A 24,379-nucleotide genomic window follows, 5' to 3' on the forward strand; every position below is an offset into this window, starting at 1 on the left:
TCTATTATATAGACAGGATTTCATCAATCTTATCTACAAGTGTTTATATAGATATAGTTCCTAAAACTGTATAAATGTTACATTTTTATTCTTTGGCAATATGATGTTACAAAGAAATTGCCTTTTCTTCAGCCTGTCATTTTCATAGATGCTTAGTCCTTACCAGTCTCTTGCATTATTTCATTTTTCTCTTTTTTTTATTCTTTTCATTTTCCTTGGTATATCAATGTCTTAGTGTAGTACAAATGAAATACCATATTTTATTGCTGTCAATTTACTGTGTTTTGTATTTTAGTTGTATATTAAAATATAATCATACTAAAAAAAAAAAAATTCAGATCATCAAAAGGAAAAAAAGGACCAATTGTGGTTCTATCATACATAAGGAACTGTTACTGGCACCTTAGCGATATTGAATAAGCTTTGAAATATATGTTCATGAACACATACAAATAAATACATAATACACAAATAAATCCACTTTATATGAATAAATTTACAAACAAGTTTGTGTAATATAGATATATTAACAAATATCATGTAAATATGTGAATGTACTTTGATTATATATGTATGTATTTGTTCCATTTGCCACTAACTGTTCCATAAAACTATCAGAAACTACACACACACACAAACACACACATCTGTTTTAAAGGTTGCTCTCCATTTTTAGTTATTATAAAATATTGGCTATATTCCCCATGCTGTACATACATCCCTGAGCCTATCTTTCACCAAACTTAGTACCTCCCACTCTCCCACCTCTGTATTTCACCCCACCCTCAACTGGTAACCACTGGTTTGTTCTCTGTATCTATGGGTCTGCTTTTTTTTTTCTTATATATTCACTAGTTTGTTATATTTTTAAGATTCTACATAGAAGTGTATCATACAATATTTGTCTTTTTCTAACAATTCACTTAGAATACTGCCCTTCAAGTATACCCATGTTGCTGCAGCTGGTAAAATATTGTTCTTTTTATGGCTGAGTAGTATTCCATTGTGTGTGTATATACACACAACAACAACATATATGTGTGTGTGTGTGTGTATTATTGTTTTGTTCAGTTGCTAAGTCATGTCTGACACTTTGCAACCCCATAGACTGCAGTGCTCCAGGCTTCCCTGTCTTTCACTGTCTCCCAGAGTTTGCTCAAACTCATGTCCATTGAGTTGGTCATACCATCCAGCCATCTCATTCTCTGTCGCCCCCTTCTCCTCCTGCCCTCAATCTTTCCCAGCATTAGGGTCTTTTCTTTTTTCAGTTTGTTAATGTGGTGTATTACATTGATTGATTTGCGGATATTGAAGAATCCTTGCATCCCTGGGATAAAGCCCACTTGGTCATGGTGTATGATCTTTTTAATGTGTTGTTGGATTCTGATTGCTAGAATTTTGTTGAGGATTTATGCATCTATGTTTATCAGTGATATTGGCCTGTAGGGTCTTTTCTAATGAGTCAGCTCTTTGCATCGGGTGGCCAAAGTATTGGAGCTTCAGTTTTAGCATCAGTCCTTCCAATGAATATTCAGGGTTGAATATCCCCTATTTCCTTTAGGATTGACTAGTTTGATCTCCTTGCTGTCCAAGGGACTATCAAGAGTCTTCTCCAGGACCATAGTTCAAAAGTATCAGTTCTTCAGTGCCCAGCCTTCTTTATGGTCCAGCTCTCACAATCCATACATGACTACTGGAAAAACCATAGCTTTAACTGTATGGACCTTTGTCAGCAAAGTAATATCTCTGCTTTTTCATATGCTGTCTAGGTTTGTCATAGATATTCTTCCAAGGAGCGAGCATCTTTTAATTTCATGACTTCAGTCACCATCAGAAGTGACTTTGAAGCCCAAGAAAATAAAATCTGCCATTGTCTCCACTTTTTTCCCATCTATTTGCCGTGATATGATGGGACTGGATGCCATGATGTTAGTTTTCTGAATGTTGAGCTTTAAGCCAGCTTTTTCACTCTCCTCTTTCACTTTCATCAAGAAGCTCTTTAGTTCCTCTTCCCTTTCTGCCATTAGGGTGGTATCATCTGAATATCTGAGGCTGTTGATATTTCTCCTGGCAATCTTGATTTCAGTTACTGGAATCTTGACTCCATCCCAGCATTTCGCATGATGTACTTTGCATAGGAGTTAAATAAGCAGGGCAACAATATGTGTGCGTGTGTGTGAGTGTGTACATGTGTATCACATCTTCTTGTAGCCTTTAGTTTGTTGATGAACACACTTGGGTTGTGTCTGTACTATGTGCTCTGCTAAGTCACTTCAGCCATGTCTGACTCTTTGCAACCCTATTTACCATAGCCCACCAGGCTCCTCTGCCCATGGGATTCTCCAGGCAAGAATATGCGGTGGGTTCCCGTGCTCTCCTCCAGGGGATCTTCCCAACCCAGGGACTGAACCCACATCTCTTATATCTCCTGCACTGGCTGCTGCTGCTGCTGCTAAGTTGCCTTAGTGGGTTCTTTATCACTAGTGCCACCTGGGAAGTCCAGGTTGCTTCTATATCTTGGCAATTGTAAAATGCTACTATGAACATTGTGGGGTATGTATCTTTTCTAGTTGGTGAGTTTTTCTCTTTTTTGAATATATACCCAGGATTTGGATTTCTGGGTCATATGGCACTTTTTTTTTTTTTTTAATTCTTTTGAGAAACTTCCATACTGTTTTCCACAGTGGCTATACCAATATATATTCCCACCATCGGTATAGGATTGTTCCCTTTTCTCCACATCCTTGCCAACATTTGTTGTTTGTGTTCTTTTTGATAATAGCCATTCTGAGAGATATTAGGTGATATCTCACTGAGGTTTTGATTTACGTTTCCCTGAAGATTAGCAACGTTGAACATCTTTTCCTGTGCCTGTTGACTGTGCCTTTCCTCTTTGGAAAAATGTCTATTCAAGTGTTCTGCCCACTTTTCAATTGAGTTGTTTGGAGTTTAGATGTTGAGTTGTATAAACTGTTTAATATGTTGGATATTCATTTCTTATCAGTCATATCATTGGCAAATATTTTCTCCCCTTCAGTAGATTGTTTTTTCATTTTGTTGATAGTTTTCTTTGCTGTACAAATGATTTTAAGTTTAATTACACCCCATTTGTTCATTTTTGCTTTTATTTCCTTTAATTCAGGAGACAGATCCAAAAAAATATTGCTGTGATTTATCTCAAAAAGCATACACACATGATCTGAATGTACTTAGGATTTTATGACCTTTTTTTCACTTGATTTTTTGTTCATGGTGCTATTGAATATAAATGATAGCTTAAACAAGTAAGTCCAAGCTTAGAACATTTCTTAGCCTGCAGCAGTAAGTGCATATAAATACATATGTGATAAATGAGCAAACATACCCTAATGTATTTTTGTTTTGAGTTTTCTATGTTGGATTATCATTAAGTGGGGGAAATTGTCAAGAAAAGTTTTACATGAAAGAAAAAGCCTCATTCTTCACTAAGATGAACCACCAATAAAAATGGGTCTTTACTAATGTGAGATGATAGACTGCTATCTGTCATAACTTTTCCTCCCAGAACTGCACACAGATTTAGAATTGGTATCCTGTTTAGACTAACTCAGCACTGTAAATGTAAAAAGGATTTTGTCTGAAATTTGGGGGTTTTAAGTGCAAGGGGATTTATGTTTTCAGGGACTGGGCAGTTACAGAAGTAACAAGTAATACGTAGATTCCCTGCCAACAGGCATAAACTCTGGTGCCTCTAGAGACCAGGCAGGGATTTTACACCAGAATTGGACTGGATGTGATGCAGATGTAAACCCACTATAGTCACTCTGCCAAAATATGTCTACTTCCTTCCAAAGGACAGACACTGCTGAACCCCACTTATGGGGCCCCAGTGGTCCCAGAGCTTCTGATTTTTTTTCAAAGGGAACCAAAACTTTGAATGTTCATGTAAAGTTCCTATTGCTAAAATAATGGAAACTCATTTCATTTGCATTTATTTTTTAAACTACTTCATTAGAGTATGATTGACATACAAAAAGCTGTACAAATTTACTGTGTACAGCTTGATGAATTTGGAGATAATATGTTTCCATGAAACCATCAGTATGGTCTGTACCATAAACATATCCATACCTCCAAGATTTTGTTCCCATCCTCTTAATTTATTATTAGTACTGTTATTACTATTCTTAATAACAATATATATATAGTTATTACTACTACTTCTATTATTTATAATAAAACACTTAACAGATACAAGTCAAACAGCATCCACCTGGGAACTTTAAGCTTTCAGATTAGGTTAGAGAGCTGTTTAAATAACCAGAAATGTGAATGCCAGGTGCAAGACTGCTTCAAAAGACTTGCTGTACCTGCCAACATCGAAGGTACAACATGTCATTCTTGTAAACCAGCCCTGGTTTACAGTGGCTCTTGCAGGGCTAGGTTAGGTGGATGGAAGGAATCCATAGACACCAGTTCTGCTAGCCAATTACCGTAGGTAATGTCAGTCCAAACGGAGGAGACTGCCAACATTCTTGACCTGGCTCAGTCAATTGGCAAGTGGATCAGAGAGAAGTCTTTATATATTGTGAATAAGCTCTTCTTATTTCAAAAAAGATTCCTGGGGAGACATCATAAAAACCTTCTGATTTACCTTCTCTTGGAGGTCTGCTATAGTTAAGAGTCTGTCTACAGCATTTTAAAAGGAAAGCAAATGTCAAAAACAGACAGATTACAGCCAAGTGATGGGAAATGCCATTTTGGGGTAATAGCCTTAATAGCATTTGCACAATGGTCATTAAAATATATTCTTTCCTATAAATGGCCTTAACTCTGTAGGATGGAGACATGGCTTTAATCAAACAGGTTCTTAGATCAAGTTATGTCAAGATACAAGCAGAGGATTATGTGCTGCCTGATCAACATGGGAAAGGAACCCAGAACATTTTCTTTTAGAGTTAAAATGTTTTATGAAGGAAATGGATAGTTATCATTATTATTCAGCATCTGCAAGTATTAGAGTTAATTGAAGAATGGAAGTTGACAGGTCTCTCTCCTGGAAACTTTGAATTTAATTTCAAGGGACAAGGATCATCAATCCACAACTATAAGAAAAGAATCATAACAAAGGTGCACCCCAAGTAAGTGATACTCAATGGAGCAGCCACTTTGGGGCAATGGGTATACCTGATTCTGCTCCCAGTCCTGAAGTGGCAGGGGTACTGTCTAAACTATTGGGTTCAAGCCTGATCAGGTGGCCAGTTCATGCACCATAATCCATGGCTCCTCATTGAGGTTGGTTCATAGCTAGGCTGATCCCACAGGACTGGAGAAACTTTAGGAACGGACCTTTCCGATTTATGAAAGATGCTGGGAGTTACTCCACAGAGAATGTGCCTGAATGAGAATTCCTGTGGAGCTTCCAGAACCACACCAACTACATGCTGAATGAGGCAGGAAGGCTTGCCTTCCCTTAGGTATTCTCCAAACCAAGCACTAGTTAGAGCGTATAATGTATTCCTTTTGACCCAGCCTTTTCCTAAACCAACCACTCAAATGCTTCAGGAACCTAGGGAGTCCCAAATGATTTGGTCCTGTACTTGGGGAGGTTGGGCTGATTTTTAGTTTATTATTGGACACTTTGTTTTAGAAGTGATGGATCTGATGGTTGAATTCCTTTTTTCTTCATTTTGTGGCATTCCTCTATCTGTGTATTCTTTCAATATACTTTCCGTGATTTGACTACAATGTGCCAGGCAATGTGCTAGGTGACAGGGTAGAAAAAGTGATCTGGACACATGCAGTTCCTGTCCTTGTAGTGTTTACAGTCTAGTGGAGACGTATTAAATATTCCCACAAGTGGTGAGTAATTATAATCAGGATAAATGCTATGCCTCTGACACCTCTTTTGCATCTCTCCTTAACATCCTTTCAGCCACACCTCTTATCCAACCATTGCTGTGACAACACATTCCAAACACCCTTTGGCTAACTTTACAGAGGTACAATTTGACAGTGTCTCCCTAGGCCAATGGCTACTTCTTGCTCTTTGCCTACGGCTTCTCTAATGCTAAACTGTGAGAACCCGCTCCGAGTTCACAATTATCCAGCCTAGGGTGAGGGTAAGTTAACACTCATGGGGACACCTTTAATCAGTGGGAGACTAAGGCTAATAAATTAATGCCTTCCCTTTTAATCCCATCAATGGGCAGTTTCGAGATGTTTTTCATAAAACTCCTCAAAATGTTCAAGCAGTATTAAGTTTCAGTTGCCCATAGCAGTGGCCAAATCAATACTATTGATATATCCTAGTACTGGCTTTCCTCCCTCCCTATTTCATTCTCCTAATCCCTAAATTTCTACTTTCTAAGGTCAGTACCCAATTAAACTAACTTCATGAAGGCCTTTCTTGGGCTCTGCTTTTAAGGTTAAAACACGCTATGGAGAAGTATAATGACACTGAGAGTATGTGTTTGTGTATGTGTGCATATGCAGGGGAACCTAATTTAATCTGGATTATAAAAGAATATAATAATGCTTTCCTTGCTCTACTCCTGCACATTTTTGTTGCCTACCTAATAGTCATCTCCTTCCCTGCTAGTAGAATCTTGATTGTATTCAGCTATCATCCCTCCCCCCACCATCACCCAGGGAAGCTCAGAGATATAATCTATTTGGTCTAAACCAATTATGCTGCCGCTGCTGCTAAGTCGCTTCAGTCGTGTCCAACTCTGTGCGACCCCATAGACAGCAGCCCACCAGGCTTCCCTGTCCCTGGGATTCTCCAGGAAAGAACACTGGAGTGGATTGCCATTTCCTTCTCCAATGCCGGAAAGTGAAAAGTGAAAGTGAAGTCGCTCAGTCGTGTCCCACTCTAGCGACCCCATGGACTGCAGCCTAGCAGGCTCCTCCATCCATGGGATTCTCTAGGCAAGAGTACTGGAGTGGAGTGCCATTGACCCCATTTAAATTACCAATGACTGATCTAGAGGTGAACCTGTGACCCATCTGGGGCTTGTATCTTCTTATTGCGAGACATAAGAAGTCTTCGGGAGGATTCTAGAAAATTTTTCTCATACTCTGAAGGCAAGAAGTATTTCCTTATTGTTTCAGCTATTTAAAGCTGACTTTTCAGGTAGCAAGAAAAGACTACCTTACCTAGGAGGTGGTAGGTACTGATACTGCTGCCAAAAGAATCGGAACTGGAACACTTACTGAATGGTAGAAGAATGGGTCGTATTTTCTCTAGGTGTAATTACTAACTACTTCTAAGAGATACAAAATTCCCTGAAGGGCACTGTTCTTCTGGTGACTCTAATGCTGCTTTGTCCCTGAAAGAGCTGCTGTTCATGAACAGCTAAGAGAAGAAAAGGAATGAAGTTTACTAGGAGGAAGAAGGACAGGCAGTGAGTTTAGAGAGTAGGAAAGGAGACGTAGGACTCCAAGGGCATCAAACAGCAAACAAAGGAGCCAATTAGAAGAGTTCCAATGACCAAAGCTGGAACAATCTGACAACAAAATAAGTAAGGTAGTATTTAAATTATAACACAAAATATAAAATAAATATCCATGAATCCATACCGATATAAATATATGATTGAATAAAACATAAGTAGGAGAGAAGAAACAACTTCCCATCCTGAAAAATTCCATGAAGTTCATAAATATTCCAGCCTCAAGGAGGTGCAGCGTAACTCCCCATTCTTTAAGTGGAGACTCTGCATAGAGACTTCTTTCCTAAGAGAACAGTATGACGAGAGGGAAAAAGGATAACTTTACTATGAAAGCTTGCAAACACTACCTCAACTGGGTGATTAAGATCAACATCAACAGTGATGTCATCTTGATATTATGTACCCTTGATATGAGGCGATGAAAATGGTACCACATTTATGGTATTCTTCCCCAAAACCCGTGACCATAGTCTGTTCATGAGGAAAACAGGCAAAATCCAATAAAGGGGGATTCTACAAAATGGCTGTCAAGGTTGCTAGAAACAAGGAAAGTCTAAGAAACTGCCGCAGGGAAGAGGAGCTAAAAGAGACCGGACAACCAAATGTAACGTGGTATCTAGGAAGGAATCCTGGAATAGAAAATGAACATCAAGTAAAAAATTAAGGAACTCTGAATGAAGTATGAACATCAGTTAGTAATAATGTATCAGTATTAACTTGTTAATTATGATAAATATACCATGCTCATGTAAGATGTTAACAATAGAGAAACTGGAAATGGCACATATAGGAATTCTCTGTATTATTTTCACAATTTTTCTGTAAATCGAACTTATTCTTAAAAATAAAAGTTGTTAAAAAGCATCCTGGGTTGAACTAGAAAACACTAACACTTAATAGTTCATGTCCTGTGGACTTTTCTCTCCAGCGCAGGATATCTCAAGTAACTTCTTGGTTAAAAGGGCAATGATGTGAAAACTTAAGCATCATTTACCTGAGGACTGCCAGGGGGCTGGAATCTGGCAAAGGCATAGCACCGTGACTTTCTAGTTGAATTAGATGATCTTTAGATACATGTCAAGGAGTGGTTAACCTCCAAAGTGAAAATCGCTCAGTCACGTCCGACTCGTTGCAACCCCATGGACTATACAGTCCACGAATTCTTCAGGCCAGAATACTGGAGTGGGTAGCTGTTCCCTTCTCCAGGGTTTCTTCCCAACCCAGGGATCTAACCCAGGTCTCCTACATTGGAGGCAGATTCTTTACCAGCTGAGCCATCAGGGCTCTAAAGAAAAGTTCTACTGCTTATGTCTATTTAATAATGTGAGAATTTTAACAGCTATAAGTGACAAGTTAGTACATATCATAAATATACAACTCAGATAGCTCATAGCAAATTTAAAGCAAAGTTTATGTTCTATTTTTCATTCAACAGATAAGCAATGTGCCTACTATTAAACAATTCAACTAATAAACAAGCAATATTAATGTATATAAATATATGATTATAAATATACATTATATTTATATATAATTATATAAACAGATATAGTTATATATAAATATATTTATATTTCTATATAGATAAAACAGATAATTATATGAATGGATAATTATATTGAATCATTATCAGTTTTATTTATTTTATTACTTATTATATAGAAATACATATAAATAATATGTCTGTGTTTCTTACAACTAGGTCATGTAGAAATTGGCTTTGGAACCGATAATTCCATGCTCTTATAAATTTGTAGCTTTAGTCAGAAATTGATGTGGTTTGTTCCTGGTTACAAAGACAACTGATAAATAATAGTGATGTAAAGAAGAGATAATATTGTTGAAGTTGCTGTTTACTTAATTGCATGCTAGGCTCAGATTACTTCCTGTGGAAGGTCTGAAATTTGTTGGATGATTTGTTGGAAGTTTGGAACAAGAAATGTGCGAAGATACTTTATAATCACCCCCTTCTGATTTAGCCACTTCTGATTTAGCCACTACCTCAGCTACTCATAGGGTTTCCCCGGTGGTGCTAGTGGTAAAGAACCTGCTTTCCAATGGCAGAAACATAAGAGACATGGGTTCAATCCCTGGGTTGGGAGAAGGGAATGGCAACCCACTCCAGTATTCTTGCCTGTGAAATCCAAAGGACAGAAGAGCCTGACTGGCTACAGTCCATAGGGTCGCAAAGAGGCAAACACGACCGAAGTGACTTAGCACTCACAGACACAGCTGTCATAGCTCTTCCAAGCTGGGACTAAACATTAGCCACCTTTGTATCTCCTATGTATCTACTGAAGGGTCTTGTGTAAAGTATATATTTCATACATTTCGGTGAATGAATTGAAGAGTTTAGCTCTTTTGCTCCTCTGACTTAGCAGACGACCTGATGGGAAGTCACAGCACACTCAGAATAAATACACCATCTTGATCACCACTTCTAACTCACAAACATCAATGGTAAAATTTAGAGTTTTTATTTGCTTAACAGATTGACGTATCTTAATGTGCTATACACTATGTCTTTTAATGTACTTTATTCATTTTTCATATCAATCACTGAATAATTAAAAGGTATTTCTTTTTCTTAATAAGTATCAAAACATTTCATAGTAGCAGTTTACTCTGCAAAATTTTATACCGTGAATAGGTGATCTTAATGGTCAGAGTCAAACCCAAAGTGCTGTAATCTGCTGTGGTAATATTTGCTTGATTACTTTACCAGATGGAAGCTCAGTCAAGCTTGCCTTTCTAAGCAACGCTTATTTTTTTATTCTATTATACAATTAGACCAAGTCTTGGGTGGGCAAGACTTCTGTTCCAAAGGAAAGTTAGTCCCTAATTATGTCCAAATTTCCCAGTTCATAATTCATCCTAGTTGTTACGAGGATTAATGTGGATCTCATATATAACACAGTAATGCCTTATTTTATCATTAGTGCGTGAGGCCACTCCTTAGTTCTGTCCTGAGCTGCACTATCCCCTCCTCTACCCTCTTCACTGTACTCATATAGCTTCAACTGAAACATCTACACAAGAGGCTCCCAAATTCAAATCTAGATCTCTGAACTTTTTTCTAAACTCCAGGTGCTTGCATTTCTAGATTCTCACATTTTGCTTTTGGAAGAACTATATTATTTTCTCCTGAAACTTAGCATGATGCCTTGCATGCTATAAGGAAAAGAATAAATATGCAAATGTATAAATGAATATATAATAGGGAAAACCAAAGCTGAGTTTCTCCCCTGCTAAAAATTTAAGCCATTTAATATCAGAAGCCTTCAAAAATGTCATAATTCCATGTCCTGTTCAGTAAAATACACTAAAAATAATTTAACCATTTTTTAAGCTTAGAGATCATAATTATGAATATCAGTTGCTATAACACCCAGAACCACAGTTGCCCATAGGTGTTATTAATCATTAGAGACAATTTGCCCTTCCTCTAAGTGAATCCTTCTGCCGCCTCTCATATTCTTTAATGTTAGGATGTTAGCCATCATCTCTTGCTGCCTCCTGTATCTGTGCCCCCAGCATCTGTCCCCCACCCCTTGACCTCCTACTGCACCTCTCCTTGCCACATTTTATGATTTAAACTGCTATGAGTTAAGAAACCCAATAGTTAAGTTTTTAGACATTTCTTAAACAAAACTAAACAACTTTGAAGCAGGGCCCCGAGGATTTATTTTATCAGAACAGTGTGGATTTGCTTAAGTCAGTTTTGTCCACTTTACAGCATTTTTTTTGGCCCCACTTCTTAGCTTAGCTGTGTTCTAGATGAATGAGGTTACTATATAACTATACTCATTAGGTTATAGGTTATACTATACATATAATGAGGTTATCCATATATTAACCCTCACTCAGAAAAGAAATAAGATCTGTAAATTCTCCAAGATAATATTATTTATTCCTCCTATCTTTTTTTGTTTGTTTGTTTAAAGGTTATGATTTTTGCCTTCCTCTGCAAAACCTCAGCAATCATTTTTTTCAGTATCTCTCCAAGCATGGTCCTTTGGACCAACTGCATCAGAAAGATTCAGAGTGCATGTTATTTTGGTGATTTTTGGTCCCAGCCAATCCATTCAGAATCATTCAGTAGTGAATTCCAAGTATTTGCTTTAAAAAAAAGAGAGAGAACAAAACAATTTCCCCTGGTGATTGATTCTCAGACATATTAGAGTTTACATGCCGAGCTCTTGTCTACTCCGCATGTTTCGCAATTCTCCCACACCAAACTTCCTCTTGTCTCTAAGCTTTCTTTTCCTGTATTATACATTTTGCTTGTTCACTTTATCTTGAATTTTCTCCAGACCCTCCACTTTCAGTACCCTCAAGTATCTTCCTTTGAACATTCTCTATCTCCTTCATTAATCTGATGAAGAATAAATGTGGTAACCATTTTCTTCCTACACATAGAATTCCTGCCGTCTTCTTGACCACTTTGCTGAGCCTGCACGTATAAATGGGTTGTTGGAAACACCAAGTGAGTTGAAGCATCTTCATGTTCATAAGTAGAAAGAACCAGACATAGTTATAGTCTTCTCATTGTAAATACTGATTTATTATTTTTTGTCCTCTCCCCTTTGTGACATTTCTGCTAGTCTGTCTTTACATTTTGAAGTTCCTTTTATCTTAGGACTATGTTTTATAATCCTTTTGTATCTCACATTTCAGTGGATGCTAGCAATCTGCTATATACTTACTGGGGTGATTGTGCAGATTTACATTTTGCATCATTGTTTTCTATATGCTAATCCAAATATGAGAAAGCAGACTCAGCTATTACGATGAAATGGGCATCAGTTCAGTTCAGTCGCTCAGTCGTGTCCGACTCTTTGCAACCCCACGAATCGCAGCACGCCAGGCCTCCCTGTCCATCACCAACTCCCGGAGTTCACTCAGACTCACGTCCATCGAGTCAGTGATGCCATCCAGCCATCTCATCCTCTGTCGTCCCCTTCTCCTCCTGCCCCAAATCCCTCCCAGCATCAGAGTCTTTTCCAATGAGTCAACTCTTACCCAACACAAAACTAGTGTAATTCTGTACTTATTTAAGTGTTCTCTGATAAGAAACTCTTAAAACTTTCATATCAGCATCCTACATATTTGCATAGCAAACTGCATACTGAATGGAGCGATCATAGTCAGAAGTGCAGTAATATCCATGGAGGCAGGTAACAGTGTGTTAGGAGGAGCCTGGGAAAAAGTTCAACCCTGATGGATTTGGTGTTAATATAATGGCCAAGTGGGCAGGTGATCTCTGATGAATCCTACTTCTTTGCCTTGATCCCTCTTTAAGTATCCAAAGTCCTCCAAAAGGAGTCCTTTCCATATCTCTACCCTGACTTGTCCTTCTGTGAATTTCTCCAAACTCCAAATACTCTTGGTGCCTCCTTTATAAACTCCAATCCATCAGGTTGGTATTAGGGAGAAAGTAATCAGATGCTTTCACTTTAAACAACAAAGTTTATTGAATGACATTTTGGATTGTCATATTCTTGAGCCCCTTTTCCCACCGTCAGAAGACTACAGGTCAGCAACTTGCCATCCCAAAATATTAGTTTGGGGGAAGATTGAGATAAATTCTGGGTACAGATATTTGTCTGCTGAATCTAGATAATTTTTTTTCACCTGAAGTCCTTCTGCAAGAGCCATTTATACCAGCTGCCTTCCAAGGATGAGTATGAGGACTCAGATGGATCTAGCTTGCCATTCACAATTACAGAGGAAAGAAATTAATGTAACTGTGATTCCTTTATAGAAATGATAGCATCAATTTCTCAGGCTATCAATATGGTCGTTCTCTTGTAGCCTCTAACCCTAACCCTGTTACAAAGAAGATATATTTAATCATTGGGGATTACATTACAAAATTTTAGTAAAAACAAACAATGCCATTTGAAGAACCCTTCAACATTAGAAGGGACTCCTTTGTACTAGAGCTTGCTGTGGCCCAGAGCTAGGGATGTGTTGTAAACCACCAGTGTGTAGAGCACAGGAAAAAATTACCTTCTGTAGACTGCAGAGTCTAAAGCTATGAATCATGCATTTGAGTAACAGAGCTGTGGGCAAGCAGCAGTAGCCTTGTAAGGAAAGATAATGTTGAATTTGACAATAGGCTTAGGTGGCTTTTTAATGACTTCAACCTAAGATTGACCTGATGAGCTTCAGAAGAATAGTCTTGAACCAAAGAGCACTTACTTCCCAGGAGGGAAGGTCTCCATGTTAATGGATATGCCAACTTCATTTAGTGAAAATGAAGGCCAAAGGCTTCTGAATGATACCTATGGCACTTTCAGGCTCTTTTAATTGAGTTTTCCAAAATATGATTCATTGAAAAAGGAAGAAACCAGCATAGATTCATTTTTAACCTATCCTAATTGAAAAAAATTACAATACTTAGTTCATCTTTCCTGGAAAATCTGATCTTGTAGAAAGATTCTGGTGTTAAACCATTTTACAAAACGATGTTTCAAGCATTGCCAATTCACTTTACTTTCCTATTCTATAGAATTTGACCGCATCTAAAGATTTCCCCTTTAGTCTACTTTATTGGCCAGGGTCCAAGTTTGGTACCAATTTCTCCTTCACTTTCAAGATGAGCAGAGAAATGACAAATTGAGAAGTATAGACCACTGCAAAGTAAATAGTCATCACATACCTCCATATCTCTATCCTGCCCAATCCCCACATCCTCAGATTCTATGATCTAAAAATGAATATCTTGCTTTCTTGATCAGACTGTAAGTATTAAACAGGGATTGTCTGGATCTGAGGACTTATGGAATAGGTCAGGAGGTTGAATCTAGGTCTCATCCAGGCCAGGACTCATGCATGATGTCATTTATCAGATAAAGAAGGATGGCCACATGGGATCTTCAAGGTGGTCTAGGTATATACACTCTGGAGACATAATTTCATTAAAACCCTGGTTCCAAAGTAGTTCAGAATCAGTAGGAATGTAAGTCAGCTGTGCGTGGTGTGAGACACCCCCCCTCCCGCCCCGAAGTGTTAGCCTAGTTGAAGCTTCTCCATTTTATGTCTTAGAAAAGATCATCCGATCATTTTCCTTCTTTCCCCCCAACCAAAATGCAATTTATCTGTAGTGGCTAAATCACGCTGGATTGGGAAAGCATACTACAGAGACTGGAGTCACTACAGGTTTTCTCCAGCATAAGATTTTATAGCCTGAATTGAATGAAACACAAAGGATTAAGAAACACAACATACATTATAGTCATTATGAATTGTCTAGATACTATTGCTACATCACAAACAACCCCAAAACTCGGCGGCGCAAAACAACCATGCATTGCTCTCTCAGATCCCATGGATCAGAATTCATATAGGACACAGCAGGTCTCTTTCCACAATGTCCGGGACCCCAGCCTGGGAGACTCAGGATCTGGACTCAATGACTACAGGCTGAAATGATCCTGAGGCTTCTTTCTGACACATCTGGTTGATGTGTTGATGCTGACTGTGGGCTGGAAGACTGCAGGCTGGGAGCTCAATAGGGCTGCTGATTGAGGTGCCAACAAGTAGTCCCTCCAGCATGACAGTCTCACAATAGCCAGACTTCCAGCATGGTGGTGAGCTCTCCAAGAGTGAGCTCTTCAAGAGTGAGTATACCAGGAGCAACAGGAGGAAACTGCATGGTCTTTTCCAAGGCAGCCTTGTGAAACATCTATTCCATAGTCGTGGGATAATTGCTTACAGCCCAGACTCAAGGGGTGGAGTCAAACATCCTACCTCTCAACATGTCAAAGAAATTTAGGTATGTTTTAATATTTTAAAAAATCATTTCATTTGTGTAAATAATAATAGTCAACAGCTAGAGTCATAGAAGGGAAAAAAGCTACAGTGATTGCAATACAACTTTGATTAAAAATGTATCTCAGTAACATTTGGTGATGAGGAAGATGAAGGTCTGTAATACTGACAACCATTGGAAATGCTTGATAAATCAAGTTTGGGAAAGTCTAGGCTTGCTCACCAATATTAAAGTATTACTAAATTATTATTATTAAAGTACACTTAGAGGTGTTTTAAAAGAGCTCGATTTTCAGGATTCCTATAAGACAAATAACTTACAATTACAAGTCATAAACTTTCTAGGTTCTAATTCCCTATATCTCTTGAAAACCACTGTTTCATAACTGATTTTTAAACTTTTGATTTCAGAAAATTTCTCCTTGGAATGTCCCTATGTACCAATTGCATTATTATAGCTCTGGTAACTATTTGTACTACATACTCAATATTACCTCACACTCCACAGAAAGGCCCTCATTTCTTTACAAGCCGTATTTGGTCACGTTCAAGGTTTACACTCTATTTTATTGAGTCTCTGCACCATATTCATGTTTGCCATCACTTTTAAACATTTACATTCCTAAACCTGCATAGACTTCGTGTCTTTGATCTTTGAGGCACTACATGAATCGAGTTTGTCTCAGGTCCTCAATTTCCTCTCTACAATAATGAATTTGGGAAGAAACCTGTATAACCTTGTTTTAGACAAAAATCTCTTTCTTATGGTTTTCAAATGATGAAATAAAAAAGAAATTGGCTCCTTTGAAAAGAGAGGAGGTAAAATCGAGTGACCTGCAGGAACCCAGGGATATTAAGCAGTCTCCATTTTGAGCATGGAGCTCTAGGGTCTGAGCAGAGCTGACTGAGGACAACTCTGACAGAGAGATTATGGACTACAGCAGCTCAGAATAATAGGTGGTTTAAAGGGTGTAATTAACAACCTTACTCTAAAGAGCAGAACAACAGCCTTAGAGAGAAGGGTCAAGGGTCCTTTTTAAAAGGCCCCAGGTCACTAGCCTTCTTCCAAGCATAAGAGAAAGCAAATGTTTAAATAAGCAGTTTACCTCCTAGTTACAGAGTGACTTCACTTACATGTAGGAGCTTGTATTTGCTAAAATCAGGTACCACATCATTTACAGAAACAATCAGCATGTGTAATAGTCTTCAAATTAAGAATATAGGGGAAGATATGTGTCTATGTCCCCTCTGAGTCAGGTTTGTAGAGAATAAGAAACACAGGGAAGTTATCTTTCATAAGAAGAATAATCCCAGACCTGTTCTCGTCACTGAACTTCTTGATGGTGTATTCCCCAGCTTGGATTCATTCCTGTTTGTAAAGTCAGTAAAAGTCTTGAGTGAAAGTTTCCATGGAAAAGCTTTTATAATTCAAAAGTCATCATTCATTCAAAACCCAGACCTTGCTTTGGCTTCTTGGATGACACTGTTGTGGGGCCTCCTCCCTCTGCTCTGCTCTGCACACGGAGAGAGGAGATGGAGCCAAGGGAAATGAAAGTTTCTGACACTAATGCCTAGCAGGACAAGTCTGGCAACTTTCAGAACAATGCAAGTTAAATGGCCAAATTACTCATTTTTCCCAAACTGAAATGACTTCTTCACCAGAAGTGGTTGTATTTGGTATGAACTTGCCAAACACCACTGTAATCAACTGGAGGACAGCTGTAGTTGAGCTCTTATTAGGTTTCCAGGTGGTGCTGGATAGTATTAGCCCACTAGGTTCCAAAACGGATGGTGTGAGGTGAGGGATACTCTGATAGGCTTCCTGCTCAAGGAAAGTTTGAGGTTTATTTTTAGATACTTAGAAACAGTCTTTCTTGCTTTTTGTCTTCAGAAATGGGCAGATTTTCTTGATAGTGGTGGTAGGGATCTTTGTGGGATGGTTGTCCTTGTTTCATTTGGGCAAATCACCAAGAACCAGAGAGTGTCATGGCAGGAGGGCACCCTGCAGTCCTAGCCCAACCCCATATGTTCACAGTGAAGGGAGAGACACCTCGGAAGTAGCAGCAGCTCTGGAAGTAGTGAGGCCTTATATGGAAGTCATGAGCAAGGCCCATGTTAGTATTACATCTAATGTGATTGATTTTTTTCTAGATCTTATTCTCTTTTATGACAGACTTTTTCAAAATAAGCAAAATCTTAGCTTATGTTTAAACAGCAACCAGGAAAAATCAACTTTTCAGTTGATCTCCTTTACTGTTAAAAGTTTAGTTCCTGAGTTTTAGTTCCATGTATGAACAATGACTTGTGATCATCAAATGATGGAAATATTGTTGAGTTCTAGTTGGTTGAATTTATTTGTCATCCAGTTGGTCTGAAAATCACTCATTCCTAAGTTATAACAGCTACCGCTGTGAGTTAATCATATACGGATTTTATGTTTTTCTTTTTTTTTTTTTTTTTTTCCTGATGGTGCAAAACCAGTGTTTATTCTGATTTCTTCCCGAGGTGCCCAGGGCCATCAGGCTGCATGCTGGATTTTATGTTTTTCATAGGTTCTGAGTTTTAACTTATTTTAAATTATTATTTGGATTGTACAATTGAAGTGCTCCCAAATACACTGTATTCCTTTTAAATGTAGCCAAAAATATATGACATTTATAAACCTATTTACATGAATTATGAGGGAATAATGTATGATGTTTACATACCTAAATTTATGTCAGAGAAGGTGAATGTTCATTCTCCTTTAGCCTATATTCTTCATACTAAAGGTCAAAGTGTGACTAATTTGTTTAGCGTGTTTTGATCAATAGTTTTAAAAAGAGAAACAAAATAGGATGGAATGGCATGGAACATAATAAGGTAGAAAATGCCAGAATGCATGTAATAGATGTGAATACTGTTACATGTAACTCTAATTTTATTTTCATGTATAGATATCAAAGTGGATTCTGGATTACAGTGCAAAATTTATGTCTTTCTAAGGGTCACAATTAAATTCTCTTTGTTAGGTACTTGTTGGTCTGGACAGTCTCTAGTATTTGCCAAACTGACTTTATCATCAAGTCTTCTGGTTATTGGATAAGCAATAGAGCTTGAAGAATAAGCCCAGAAATCCAGATATTTTACCCTCACATTTTAAACCAACAACTGTGAATGTTTCTGCGAAGAACTACTTGGAGATTCCTGGCACTATTCCCTTCCTAATTTCAGTTGCTTCTGGTTTCCACGTCCCTCATCGCCTTTCAAACCAAGCTCAGAGTAGCTCGTTCTTTGTTTGAGAGTCTCAAGAAGCGAGAAGCCTGCCAGGTAGGGAAGGGCTTTGCCTAGCCTGTTACAATTGCCTGGTGACTCGCCTAAGGTTTAAAAAATGAGAAGGGAAATAGAGGAGGAGAATAGTATACCGAAATAATTCCAAATGGATCCAAAAATTTCAGGGCGAAAGGTGAAACCATAAATGTGCTGGAAGAAAATATGAAAAGGACTTTTTGCATAAAGATTCTTGAAGGGTAAAAATATTGCCCCTCCCCTCAAAACACCAAAACAATAAAAAGAAGTCATAAAAGAAAAAGTCAGTAAATTCAACCACTCAAAAATAAAACTTTCTACCTAAGTGAATGTTAAAACAATGTTAAAATGCAAAAGCAAGCCAGGAAAAATATTTGCTACACTCTGTGAAGTAAAAGGGCTAATTTCTGTAATATGGAAGGGACTCCTGTAAATAGAAAGGAAAGAAAGAATGTGCTCAGTCGCTCAGTTATGTCCAACTCTTTGCGACCCCATGGACTGTAGCCCACCTGACTTCTCTGCCCTTGAGATTTTCCACACAAGAATATAGAGTGGTTGCCATTTCCTCCTCCAGGGGACCTTCCTGACCCAGGGATTGAACCCACATCTCCTGCATTGGCAGGCAGATTCCTTACCACTGCATCACCTGGGAAAAGCCAAAGAAACAGTAATCTGATATAGACCAAATAGAACAAATGAATGTGAATTGATGGTCTTTTAAATATGCCATATTCACTTATAAGAAAATGCAAGTTAAAATTAAATAGACATTATCAGATTTATCACATCAATTTGGCTGGAAAAGAGTAAAAAATCGAGTGCAATCTCAAAAACAACAAAATGATCTCAGTTTGTTTCCAAGACAAACCATTCAACATCATAGGAATCCGAGTCTATGCCCCAGTAAGTAATGCTGAAGAAACTGAAGTTGAAAGGTACTATGAAGACCAAGAAGACTTTTTAGAACTAACACCAAAAAAAGATGTCCTTTTCATCATAGGAGACTGAAGTGCAAAAGTAGGAAGTCATGAGATACCTGGAGTAACAGGCAAGTTTGGAGTTGGAGTAAAAAATGAAGCAGGACAAAGGCTAACAGAGTTTTGTCAAGAGAACACACTGGTCATAGAAAACAACCTCTTCCAACAACACAAGGGATGATTCTATACTTGGACATAACCAGATGGTCAATACCAAAATCAGATTGATTATATTCTTTGCAGCTGAAGATGGAAAAACTCTATACAGCCAGCAAAAACAAGACCTGGAGCTGAATGTGGCTCAGATCATGAGCTCCTTATTGGAAAATTCAGGCTTAAATTGAAGAAAGTAGGGAAAACCACTCATTCTTTCAGGCTGTTATGACCTTTATGAACTTTCACGCTGTTATAGCCTTTATGACCTAAATCAAATTCCTTGTGATTATACAGTGGAAGTAACGAATAGATTCAACAGATTTGATCCAACAGAAAAAGTGCCTGAAGAACTATGGACAGAGATTCATAACATCGTATAGGAGGCAGTGACTAAAACCATCCCAAAGAAAAAGAAATACAAGAAAGCAAAGTGGTTGTATGAGAAGGCTTTACAAATAGCTGAGAAAAGAAGAGAAGAAAAAAGGCAAGGGAGAAAGCCAAGGATATATCCAACTGAATCCAGAATTTGCATGAAGTGATGAGACTGGATGCCACAATCTTCATTTTTTGAATGTTGAATGTTAAGCCAGCTTTTTCACTCTCCTCTTTCACCCTCTTCAAGGTCAACAGACACTTCAGTTCCTCTTCATTTTCTGCCATAGTTTGTATCATCGTGTCTGAGGCTTGAGTAGTCATATTTTACTGTGTACTCCATATGCTCTTATAAATTTTGAAGTTCATACAATGTGAATGGATCACCAAATGAAGCTTTATATGATTTTATTGAAGAGAAAATGGCCATAAGGAAGGAGTATGAGGGAGAAGCGTATAGAAATGTACATGAGTTGTACTTTTAATTTGAGAGATGACAAAGTATTTCACAACCAGAAACCCCTGGTAATCTATCAGTGGATTATAGGGCCAAACAGAAGGAAAATGGAAATTGAATGTGGAAAACCAGAGTAGTCTTCCTAGTGGCTGCAAGTTGAGCATCAATCAGCCCTACCGCCTGCTGCACACTGACCACGATGGACAGAGGTGTTCAAAGTCAAAGCACTGCAGGTCAACCGTGAACTCAGAACAAATTATTCTCCTTTTATTCTAGGCACCTCAGGTGAAAAATTGGCATGTTTCGTCTTTAGGGAACTTCAAGATCGTTTAATATGATGTCCTCATTTGAAGAACCAAAACCAGCCGAGATTAAGGGATCTGCCCAAGTTCATAGAGCTGATTAATAGAAGGGCTGAGACAAGTCCCACTGGGCCAAATAAATACATTTAGGATGGCCTAATGAACAAATGAATGACTGTTCCAACACCAGCGTGAAACTAGTTCCAAATCTGACCTGCTGAGCATTTGGATGCTCCATACTTTTCCTCAGTCATACACTAAGGAACTGATTGTCCACAGTAAATATTCACTCAGAAGGGCCCCACTTTCTAGGACATGCAAGGCTACTTTACATATAGATTTGACTAGATTTCAAATATATATGAACAAATCTTTAAAAAAATAGTAAATTTTCTGAAAAAAACGTATAATCCAATTTATCTGCTATACCACTCCAAATTTTCATAATAAAATTTGCTCACATGGGTCTTCCTACACTAAGTGAACTGAAAGAGTTAATAAAGCACCCATCCTTCCTGTGCAAACAGAGCCCCCAAACCCCCACTGTAGAATGTGCATTTTGAGTGGCAATTGCCAGTGCACTTGAAAAATCAAAGCTCAACTCTCTGTATGTGTTGTCCATGATATTTTCCTCTGTAGACTGAGCATAATATTTTATAAAATATCCTTCTGTGTGAAAGTCACTTTCCCTTTTTAGGCTGAGAGGACAGGATCACTTGTCATTTTGATTGAATTGGTTGGAGTGGAACATTTGCGACAGCCTCCTCCACCCCACCCCACGCAGGAGGCCCTGCTAACATATAGCAGGGTTTGTGAGCTCAGCTGCCCACAGGGTCCAAGTAGGTGATATTCCCAGGTGGCGCTAGTAGTAAAGAACCTGTTTGCCAATGATCCCTGGGTGGGAAGATCCCCTGGAGGAGGAAATGGCAACCCACTCCAGTATTCTTGCCTGGAGAGTCCCATGGACAGAGGAGCCTGGTTGACTACAGTCCATAGGGTCCCAAAGAGTCCGATACATGACTGAAATGAATTAACACGCATGCAGGTCATACTCAAAAGTGAAGCAGGTGAAGTGGTGGAAGCTTAGGGATTGGTATGTGCTGTGGAGACTGGAGAGCTAGTGTTCCAGGTAATGGGGGTGGATTTTACTCAACTCTAGTTCATTGTTGCTGCTGCTGCTGCTGCTAAGTCGCTTCAGTCGTGTCCGACTCTGTGCAACCCCATAAACAGCAGCCCACCAGGCTCCCCCGTCCCTGGGATTCTCCAGGCAAGAACACTGGAGTGGGTTGCCATTTCCGTCTCCAATGCATGAAAGTGAAAAGCGAAAGTGAAGTCGCTCAGTCATGTCTGACTGTTAGCAACCCCATGAACTGCAGCCTACCAGGCTCCTCCATCCATGGGATTTTCCAGGCAAGAGTACTGGAGTTCACTGTTACCATTTAGAAATGTGGGCTGGGTTTTGGTAGACTCTCCACTTTGTTTAAGAGAAAACAGAAATTATACATTTCAATGTAAAATCTTTCAACTTAATGTTGACAGCTAATACAAATTTGTTTTAAAACATTCCAAATGTTGGTAGAAGGAAAAAGTCCTTTGGCCCACTGGTTTCCAGTTTGAGACTTCCAGACCCTTGCAATGAGATTTAGTGAGTGGTATTAAATTGTGTAAACTTTTGCATTATAAATAAAACACAGAGAAAGACCACCCATCTTTTTATACAAATCATATGCATCCTTTAATCTTTACCTATTCACTTGTTTCCTAAAGCTCTTCCCAGCCCTCTGACATCATACATCTGTACTGTCTGCACTGCACAGTTCATGTTTAATGCTAGGCATTCTTTCATTGTTTCTGATTTCACATGTGCAGACTTAATTCTCTCATTTAAACTTCATTGTAAACACTTTCAGGGCAAAAATCACATCTAATACTTCTTTTGTGCCAACCTGAAAGCTCAATAAATGTTTGCAGCTGATACTTTTTTCATTAAGGGAAAAAGAGAATAGTCTTTGCTGACGCACAATACTAGAAACGAGCTTAGTGTCTTGAAGTTCCTGAATTTCTAGCCTAGGCAGGCTAACAAGTTCAAATCTGTGGGCACCTTGCCCTGCTGAGCTGACTTGCCGTAAGTTTTTTAAAAGAAAGCGCTCTGTAAAATAGGTGTGAATTCACCATGGCTCTTCTAGAATAATAGTATTGTAGGATGTATTTAGTCCAATGGAGGTGACCCCATCTTTTACAAGTGCAACTTTAAGTGTAAAATTTTCTGAGCCAGCTCTTATCTGTAGGAAGCCTCTCAGTTTAGGCAGTCAGAGAATGGTAGGCTCAATTAAAGAAGGCCAAACTCATATTCCACCTTCACAAGTCAGAACTCTGGGCCATTTTAGAGTGACTTTGTGGAGCAGAGGCATGAGCTGTAATCAGCCTTAATCCAGAAATGGGTGTGGTGGGGGGAGAAGTGGAGCTAGCATTGAACTCCCTTTGTATCCTCATGGAAGGAGGATGGGGTGGCTGAGATACAGCACGTACTGCAAGCCACTGTGTGCAGTGTTCTAGACATCAAAGTTATCTCTATACTGCCAAGAGCAGGCTACAAAGCCAGATCAGGTACACATGTGTGCCAGGAGGCCTGTGAATGTATCTGAGAGTGAGCCTAGCATTTGGTTTGAATTGACCAAAACTATCTAAAAGCGAAGAAGCTGGAAGAAGTGTAGATCCCCTGTGGATCCCTAAGTTCCTTGAATTTGATATGATGGGGATTACAAAGGAAAAGGTGAAGAGACCAACCCTGATGAGAACTGACTCCCTGGCCAAAAAAAGAAATTGTATTCTCTCCCTTACTTGTAAATAATGATAAAATACTTTAAAAGTGCTTTTACTAAAAAATCCCAGCCTCCATTTTCCTTAGACTCACAAGCACCATGCACATGTGCCTCTCAGACATTTCTTTGCAGTTCTTATTATTTATCCATATTATTTGAAATCTAGAAAAAGAAATAAATCATCAAATAAATAGATCATATCATTGCACTAGGAAGCAGGTTTGGGGATGCAAAAAAAAAATTGTAATACTTTGGTTACTAAAATAAGCACCTCCACTTGGACAAACAGTACTTAAGTCAAAATAAACATTAATTAATGTTTTTCAGAATGTTAGTTGTAACTTTGATATTGTCACTTTCTATTCAGTAAAATTTATTGCTAAATCATCTAATTTCCTTTTGTGCTAGCCACTATGTTGATCCAGTTGCGTCTTCTTCATCAGCAAATTTAAGTTGCTAATAAAAAGCGAGGTAGAAAATATAATTCATTTATCCTTGGGATAATCTCATTTACTCAGTCCACAGTGAATATTAATTATAATGATAGAGTAATTTATATTCCTCTCTTGATTGCCTCTTATCCTTCTCTCAACAGCCTTTCCATCCATTTCTTTTCTCATGAAGCTTCTTCTGGTTGGAAACATTAAATTTCATCAGGTAAGAAGTACTAAGTGTGAACCTGTAACATATTTCAAAAGAACTCAGGTTTAGGAAATCCAGTGATGGTGTCAGCCTTGGACAAATATCTAGAATGTAAACTGGGAAAGATCCACCAGGACCCCCAATCATTTTAGAG

General features: G+C 38.5%; 1 protein-coding gene across 4 annotated transcripts in view; it reads left to right on the forward strand.

Moving 5' to 3' along the window:
• Positions 1 to 24,379, forward strand: part of FRMD6 (FERM domain containing 6) — a 267,178-nt gene that overhangs the window by 66,477 nt on the left and 176,322 nt on the right. For 2 of the 4 annotated variants that reach the window (XM_027971739.2, XM_060419155.1), the window contains exon 3: positions 24,179 to 24,240. The exons of the other annotated variants lie outside the window; for them this stretch is intronic. The gene's annotated coding sequence lies outside the window, so the exon portion shown is untranslated. The remainder of the gene's footprint in view (positions 1 to 24,178; positions 24,241 to 24,379) is intronic. 4 annotated transcript variants of the gene reach the window in all.

The sequence above is a fragment of the Ovis aries genome, chromosome 7, assembly GCF_016772045.2.
Source record: "Ovis aries strain OAR_USU_Benz2616 breed Rambouillet chromosome 7, ARS-UI_Ramb_v3.0, whole genome shotgun sequence".
Lineage (NCBI taxonomy): Eukaryota > Metazoa > Chordata > Mammalia > Artiodactyla > Bovidae > Ovis > Ovis aries.